This window comes from Eleutherodactylus coqui, chromosome 3 (assembly GCF_035609145.1).
Source record: "Eleutherodactylus coqui strain aEleCoq1 chromosome 3, aEleCoq1.hap1, whole genome shotgun sequence".
Lineage (NCBI taxonomy): Eukaryota > Metazoa > Chordata > Amphibia > Anura > Eleutherodactylidae > Eleutherodactylus > Eleutherodactylus coqui.
The window spans coordinates 55,216,440-55,224,577 of NC_089839.1; the positions used below are offsets into that span (position 1 = coordinate 55,216,440).

Below are 8,138 nucleotides of genomic sequence, written 5' to 3' on the forward strand. Positions count from 1 at the left end.
GGGGGAACGAAGACGCAAAACGCACGCATTTTGAGTGTGGGGGAAAAACACGCGACATGCGCTATTTATGAGGGGGTGAGTGGTTTGGGCAGCGCAATAAAGTGCAATAGCGAGTTTAAGTAGGCTAACGCTTGTATGAGGCCGGCCTAAGGGCGCCCACAGACTTAGTTTTTTTAACGCGAATGTCAATGTAATGTTAAAAACGCATCGCACAAAAATCACGCCAACTTGCGATGCGTTTTTAACATTCGCATAAAAAAACGTAGCGTTAACCAGTGAAAAAAACGCGCAAGAAAAACGCAAGTGTGCAAGAGCCTTTAGGGTGGCGTCACACGAGTGTTTGCGCAAATACGTTCGCCACAGAGCAGCGTATTTTGCGCATAAACAAGGCTTGAAGAGGCCGTTGTGTGCGCGTCTGCGCATAGTACTGTAATTTTGGCGCACGCAGGGCCAGTTCACATGAACGCGTTTCCCTTTCCGTGGAAAAAAACGGCTATTACATCCTAATGAGGGCGGTCTGTCTTCTCCCCTCGGATGTTGCGCAGTGCGTCACGTTTCTGCTTGTGTATTTGCGCACCAACAGTAAAGTTTTTGCGCACGTATTTTGTGGACTAAGCGACCTCATTGACGGCACAACTATGTTTCGCTGAGGCGCAAGGATCTGCGCACACGCTCGTCTGAAGGCGTCAAACTGGCGTATGTGTAATTGCGCACGCCTCAGCCCAATATATTTGCGCTATGAACGCGACTCTTTTGCGTGTGCATCGGCATATTTCCCACCATTTGCGCCCGCCGGGATGTTTTGTGGCCCATGGGGTACAATCCCGCCATCATTTTATTGGCCCAATGACTTCCGGATGGTCTTTTTCCAGCTGAATTGCGCATCTCTTGGCGTTATTGTGGGCGTTTTTGCATCCTAATTGACGTCTTTGGGGTCTTTTGGTGCGAAAATATGCAGGAAAACAGAGACGATGCGTTTTGTTTTTTTGGCGTGACCAAATTGCGCAGGAAAATATGCGCCCGTGAACGAACACAATGAAATAATTATATTCCGCTGACTACGTAACGCACGCAGTGATGTCATACTAGTATAATGATGCCGCAGCGCAGGGATGACCCCCACAGGAGAGGTCACGGTGTGCCCATCATAGAATTCAGGAAGGGGCAAGAAAATACACTGTATAATTAAAACCGGCAGCAATATAACTGGGAGAGGAGCAGGTTGTGTGCATGCGTGACGTCTGCGGCTCCCGGACAACTAACAGATTGTATCAGCGCTCTCCCCACTGACCAATCAGATCACAGCATCCATTTATCCTCGGTATAGAGTATAATGAAAGCTCCATTCTGATTGGTTGCTATAGGCAACGCTGCTCCTCTATCAGACCAGCCTAGTTTGATTGACTCTCAGAACTCCACGCCCCCTCCGTTGTGGCTGAGCCAATCCTGGACGCACGTTTGACGTCATGCGCGTTCACGAGAGGCGGGGAAGCGGGCTGTGCATAGGAGGGGGCGAGGCGGGGATGCGCGCTGTGGACGCGCCCGGCGAGAGGGAGCATGTCCACGGCCAGAGCCAAGAAAGTGAAGATGGCCACCAAGTCCTGCCCGCAGTGCGACCAACAGGTGAGGGCAGCCCGGGGCCCCCGAGGGCCACACAACCCGGGCAACAGCTGCCTGAGCGTGCCTGGCATCCCTGCGGAGAGGAGGGCGCTGCTGTGATTATATACTGGGGCTGATCCTATGTATCATGTGTGTGATATGGGGACTGGTTGGATATTATTATATGGGGCATGTTATAATCCTGTATTTATTATATATTGTAACTATTTTATATATTTTCTAAAAAATGCAACATTTTATTTGTTCTCTGCAGCCTGGAGATATCAGCTGGGCTGCAGGGCTGAAGGGGTAAATTGTAGGGGGCAGAGGGGTCATTTGATACTTTTTAGCCGCATTGCTTTAATTACAGGGGGAGATGGGGGTCTACAGGAAGTGCAGCCCGGACACTGAGGGGTTAATGTGCTGGAGAGAATAGAGACTGGGTGGTTTTTTGTTTTGTTTTTTTGTTTTTTTTTAATTTTACTTTTTGTATTTCATTTTGGGGTGACTTAATGTTCTTCCCCCAAACTCCATGGCTGGGGGAGGGGGTGTAATGATGGAGGAGGGGCGCCCCCTCTGCAGGGATCAGATCAGGTTTCCTTTCTTTGCGCCAGTTTATAGTTACTGTAAATAGTATTTGCCTGGAGGGAAGTGAGAGGATGTGGGGAGGGAGGGGTTAACGGCAGGCGCTGGCCTCGTGTGCAGCTGTCTACGGGGGCCGCATGCCTGGGCCTTGTGATCTACAGGGGGTGTAATATGTGTCCGGTAATATATTACATGTCTGTGATATAGACTTATTATAATTTTTTTTTTTATATAGATATACTTTTTTTAACCCCTTGTTTGGAAATATGTTGCAGCCGATGCCCCCGTATAGTTTCTGCACGTTTCCACCTCCATGCGTATAATGTACATAGAACACCCCATCGCCCGCCATAACAACGGGACTAGATTTACGCAAATCGTAATATCCCCCCCCCCAAAAAAGTATTTAGAGGCACAGAAAGAGGAAAAAATCCCATCGACTGTTCTCCATCATCTAAAGGCCGCCGACGCTCGATATTAAGGGAGGCTTTACATCTAGGGCAGGAAAGGGGAACCCCCACGCCCCCCCCCCCCCATCTGCCCACTGATAGCACCCAGCATGCAAGGTCTGGCACCGATGTCCACAATATGTGTTCAATCACCTCTATTACCCCCCAGTTGTACCCAACCCCGGCCCGCGTGCCTTACGTCTGCCCCAGTCTAAGTATCTTATATACGTGCTAAACCACTTTAATGGAGTCCGATGAACTACACGCACCTGCGGCACTCGCAGACTGTCAGGCAGAGGTATCGAAGCCTACAGAACGCCATGGCCTGTTGATCTCCATGAATACGGCCCACATCATCCCGTTCTTCTACGTTCACTGCGAACGGCTGTGAATCGTAAGAAAGCTTCTGTCCAGAGAAATAAGTCATTAACCCCTCGTAGCTCCAGAACACTCAAGGAAGTTCACCGAAGGGTGCCGGACTGCGAGTGCAGATACTGAAATGGGTCCTAGATGGTCCCGCTCCTCTCACATCCCTTCCATCATATTTATAAGTGCGGGCTGTAATATTGGGACTGGGCTGTGTCTGTGAGCTGGACTGCAGTACCCGATGCAGCCTGTGGACCGTCATGGCGCCATTTTTAGTAGAAACAAAAAATGCAGCCATCTTTTTTTTTTTCTGTTCCCAGATAAACCCTTTAACGCGACCCTCCTCCGGCCTGGAGAGACCAAGATGGCCGCAGCGCTTCTCTGACTGCGTTAGTACGCATCCTTAGCCTCAGGGCAGCCGTATTACACACGCAGTGAATGGACATTGGTTTTCATCGGCGCCCGCGCAATAGCATTTTATAATTGTATATATGATACGCGTAAAAAAGAACACCGCGGTACTGATTTACCGTGTATAATTTTTTGTATATTAAACTGCTCTTTTGGCGGAGCTGGCTTATGTGTTTTGCCTGGTAGCCGCTGCGGAAATTCAGCTTTCCATGGATCCTGACAAATTATGGGCCACCTACAAGACAGACGTACGGAAATTGAATGTACCCACCATGATAATATATACGAGACCCAGATACACACCCCTGGGTCAAACAGTATCCCCTTAGTGAAGAAAAAAAAAAAAAGGGGTGAAGGGTCAGCCACGCTGATGATCTGATGATCTTGGAAAACTGCCGACTGGCCACAACTTCACTGTTATTTTCCCTTGCAGAAGATGGCTGTAAGGCCTGGAGGCCTCCTCCAAAGCCTAACCAAGTTCTGCAAGAAAGGTTGTTCTCCTGGCCAGGCCATACCTGTACATACATCCGTTGCCAAATTCCGCACCTTTCTGGGCCTTGTTTCATACTGCCGCCCATACGACAGTATTGACACAAAAGCACGGAGGACAACCACGGCCACTGAGATACTACTCCATGAGGTTGGATCCAGTGACTCGAGGAGCTCCCTCATGTGTTTGTGCAGTGGCAGCAGTACAGACAATGGCTGACAAATCTTCTAAGTTGGTATTGGACTACCCCCTAGTGGTCCACACCCCAAATGACATCCAGAACATACTCATGCAAGTACAACCCAAGCACTTATCTCTGGCCTATTAGATTCGGCTACAATGTGCTCTTTCCATGCTTCCCCTAATATTTCTTCCCAATGTTGTACTACCTTGAACCCAGCTACTTTTCTTTTAATCAGGTATTCCGGTTCAAACGGGGGAGGAGAGGCATAGGTGATTTGAGTATGGCAGATCAAATATTTTCTTAAAAATTTTTTTAATTCTTTGCAACAAGATTCTGACAAAAACTGTTATTAGAATCCACTGTTAATGATGCATATTTTGAGTTTTCTTTTGTAGATGGTACCAGGGTGAGGATTGATGACTCCGAACCAGAGATGCAGAGGTCACACAACAAGATGTCCTAAAACGCAGAAGCTCTGCCTCCGCATGCTCCAGTGCAAGAAGCGGAACCAAAGGCCCTCACTGAGGCGTGTAGAGTGGTAGAAGGTAAGACGGCAACTCTTTACATTGACTCCTGGAATGCATTTGGCATAGCTCAAGATTACGGCCCAATATGGAAGGCCAGACAGCTTGTTATCTCAGTAGGACAGCCAATTAAGAATGGTGCAGCGGTACAGAGTCTCATGGAAACCCTACTACTACTACCTGGCAATGGAGAGCTCACACCGATTCCTACAATGGAGAAGCGAGAGACGACACCCTCGCCGACAGCACAGCAAAGGCAGCGGCCCTCAAGCCATGCAAGAAAGAAGAAAAGTTACTGACAGCATTCAGAGTCAGTGATAAAAACTTTGGACATTGACAAAACTTTGGACATTGACAAAACTTTGAACATTAATATGCCAAGGACTTTACAGTTACAAGCCAACGAGGAAGGAAAGCAAAATGGGCTAAAAGACGGGAGCAACAGAACAGGACGGCGTATGGTGAACAATCAGCAGAACTTGCCTACAGAGGTCCCTGTCCCCCATGATGGCCCAACTGGTACACAGAATCAAAAGCAGCAATGACGTCGACACTGAACAAGAATGGGTGACACCTGGGTTCTCTGTAGCTGCTGCATCATTGGTCCAGTTAGCATGATCTTTGCCATATGCGAGTCAGGACAGAAGTAAGGTGGCCATATAACACTTGCCTGGACCACTCTACCCATTTCAGAGATTGCCAATTTGACCACATTCAGCTCACACCTGTTGGGGAGTATGAATATGTGCTTGTTGTTGTTGTTGGAGTCTTTTTCAGGTTGGAGGCCCACCCTGATACTAAGGTAAATGAGCAGGTAACCACACAGAAGCTCATGAATGAGCTAATCTGCAGATACAGGGTACCGGAAGTGAATGAGGTAAACGAAGGTACACACTTCATAGGTGAAATAATGTGACATCATGTCTGGAAGGTAATTGGACAGGGGAGTGTGCCTTGGTAAAGCCCTTATGCTCCTCCACATCCTGTCAGACAGCATTGAGGATAATGAGGTTACCCCCAATAGTTACTTTATCTCAATCCAACTCTGCTGTGTTCTGTAGTTATCCTGTCATGTTGGTCTATCCTTGTTTTCTGCATAGGTACGGCGGTTCTTTCCAGTCTTGTCACTAGGTAGTGTAGGGTCAGTGTTGGCGGCCTGGACCTGTCCACCATCAGGGCTATCTCCAGGAGGGACATTGATGTGGGTGAAGATCAGGGAGTCCCATGCCGTGCGTACCTGTGCACACTACTAGCATTGTAACAGTACACTAGAATGAGAAGAGAGGCTCCTGGTGGTAGTTTTGACCTACACGTGTACATTGACGTCATAGGACAGCCAAGGGGGGTACCTGACGAGTTTTTAAAACTTAGAGACCACGTTAAAGCTGGATTCGAGTCCATTTTTCTGATCATTATGGTAAATAAAATGTTGACTGGATTAATTATGTTTATTATAATTAGCAGCGGTTTATAAATTATACTAGAGATGCCTTAAAGGAACTAGTTGACCAATAGGACCTACCTCGACTATGACTTTTCAAAATAAAATGGCACGAGGTACGATTTTAGCCAAAAAGGGGAGACTTGTACCTACATTCCAGACAAAACGTGACCCGCAGGTAAAGACGCAGTTGCCATTAAGAAGCTAACCGCACTAACTAAAAAGAGCTAACCTTAGTCTGTTTCCTCAGTTAGGTACATACCTAACAGCAGAATAGAAAAAAATAAGTTTTAAAACATTGTGTATTTAGAACACTGTGATAGGTTTTCGCTAAGATTTTCCTTTATTTTATCTGCAGTGCACTCTGCTCATGCCACGCAACATGCCGGTGTTACAACGCCCCTGGTCCTGTTACCTTGCCGCCTCTGGAAAAGGGAAGTGGGAATAATCACCTTGTAGTTTCTTCCTTCCAGACTGATAGATATGATCATGCACGTACTAATGGAGCAGAGGTTCAGTCATGTTGATCAGGCATTAGATAGCCCTAATTTTGCACTCTTTGTGGATGAATCGAGGTAGTGTCAAGAAGGCGGGTTCTACACAAGAGGTTACTCTGATAAAAAAAAAGATACTAACTATATTTGTTGCCATTATAATTGTCCTAATTTCTGTTTGTTGTTGCATACAGTGAATTCCGACCCTGATGACTACCTGGTCCACCTGTCTCACTATGATGTCCAACAAAAAGCCCACTGTCAGCACAAACGTCGTCATCATGGATCCAGAATATGATGATGTCGAACCATCCTATACCCCCATGGCAGTGGTAGCCCCAGTCTACAACACAATGCAGATCTAGGGTCAATGGTGGGGGGTTAGGGTGGGACAGAGTAGGGACACATAGTGTGGTGAGTTTAGTGAAACAGATAGTTTCAAGGGGGGCTGTAGTGGAAACCCAATATATCTATATTCTGGACTGTGGACCTTTGATAGTGGACAGTGAACCTGTATTTGTACGTTTAACATTCTGTATAACAAATGACATGTTTGCCTTCTGTTTTGATACAAATATAGATATGTTTTTACATTTATGCAATATTTCTACTTCCTTAATCAAACATCTTTTTCCTAAACTTTGCTGACAAAGATAATATTTAACATGAACACGCTATACTTTTCCATCTGTTTTGTAACTTTAGAAGAAGTAAAGATCAGACAGATAACCGCAGGTTAAGCAAGTACCGCTTTTAGAATACCGCAATAATAACCCAAGCAATTTTACTGGAAGCATATGCAAATAACATGGGAGATTTAGGCAATTACTAATTCATGATGTAACATCCAATCATATCAAAGGAACCACACGTGGGTCCAAGACAACCCACTCATCTCGTCCACCACCTGATGGCCAATCACAAATGACCGGAGGATGGAAGAATTGCAAGACGCTTATCCAATAATTAAATAATACGTTGTATCTATGTAATCTTTGACCTGCCCAGATGGGCAGATATGTTAAACTCTTTTAAAAGAGGCTGCGCGCCCAACAATAAAGCAGAATTGAGGAAGCTTATACATGCTGAACCTGTGTCAGTGTGAAATCTTCTTATGCGCATAATCAATTCAGAATTAATCTGGAAGGGTGTAAACATTCCTAATTGAGTAAGTCATTGGATGCAAAAGGAAATCCACGACAGTGTATTTGTGCCAGACCGGTAAAACAACGCAATGGGAAGTCTTTGTGCACCCACAGCATAGGTGAGCCCAAGGAACTCAAACATGGTATTACACATGAGGAAATCAGAGTGCCCAAACATGGCAGAGTTTCACCCTGCTAAGGGCCTCAGCCTTGGCCCACATTTCTGCCCTAGTCAGTCAGTGTATTTGTGCAAGACAGGTAAAACACCGCAATGGGTAGTCTTTGTGCACCCACAGCATAGGCAGACCCCTGTAACATTTCTGTAGCAAGAGTATAGGCAGACCCCAGTAACATTTCTGTAGCAAAAGTATAGGCGAACCCCTGTAACATTTCTGTATCAAGAGTATAGGCGTACCCCAGTAACATTTCTGTAGCAAAAGTATAGGCAGA

General features: G+C 46.3%; 1 long non-coding RNA gene across 1 annotated transcript; it reads left to right on the top strand.

The window, feature by feature from the left end:
- Nucleotides 1-1,207: 1,207 nt before the first annotated feature.
- On the top strand, nucleotides 1,208-7,633 carry LOC136620687 (uncharacterized). The gene is made up of 2 exons (XR_010791166.1): nucleotides 1,208-1,623; nucleotides 6,408-7,633. It is a non-coding gene; the product is annotated as an uncharacterized lncRNA (long non-coding RNA).
- The last annotated feature ends 505 nt before the right edge of the window (nucleotides 7,634-8,138 follow it).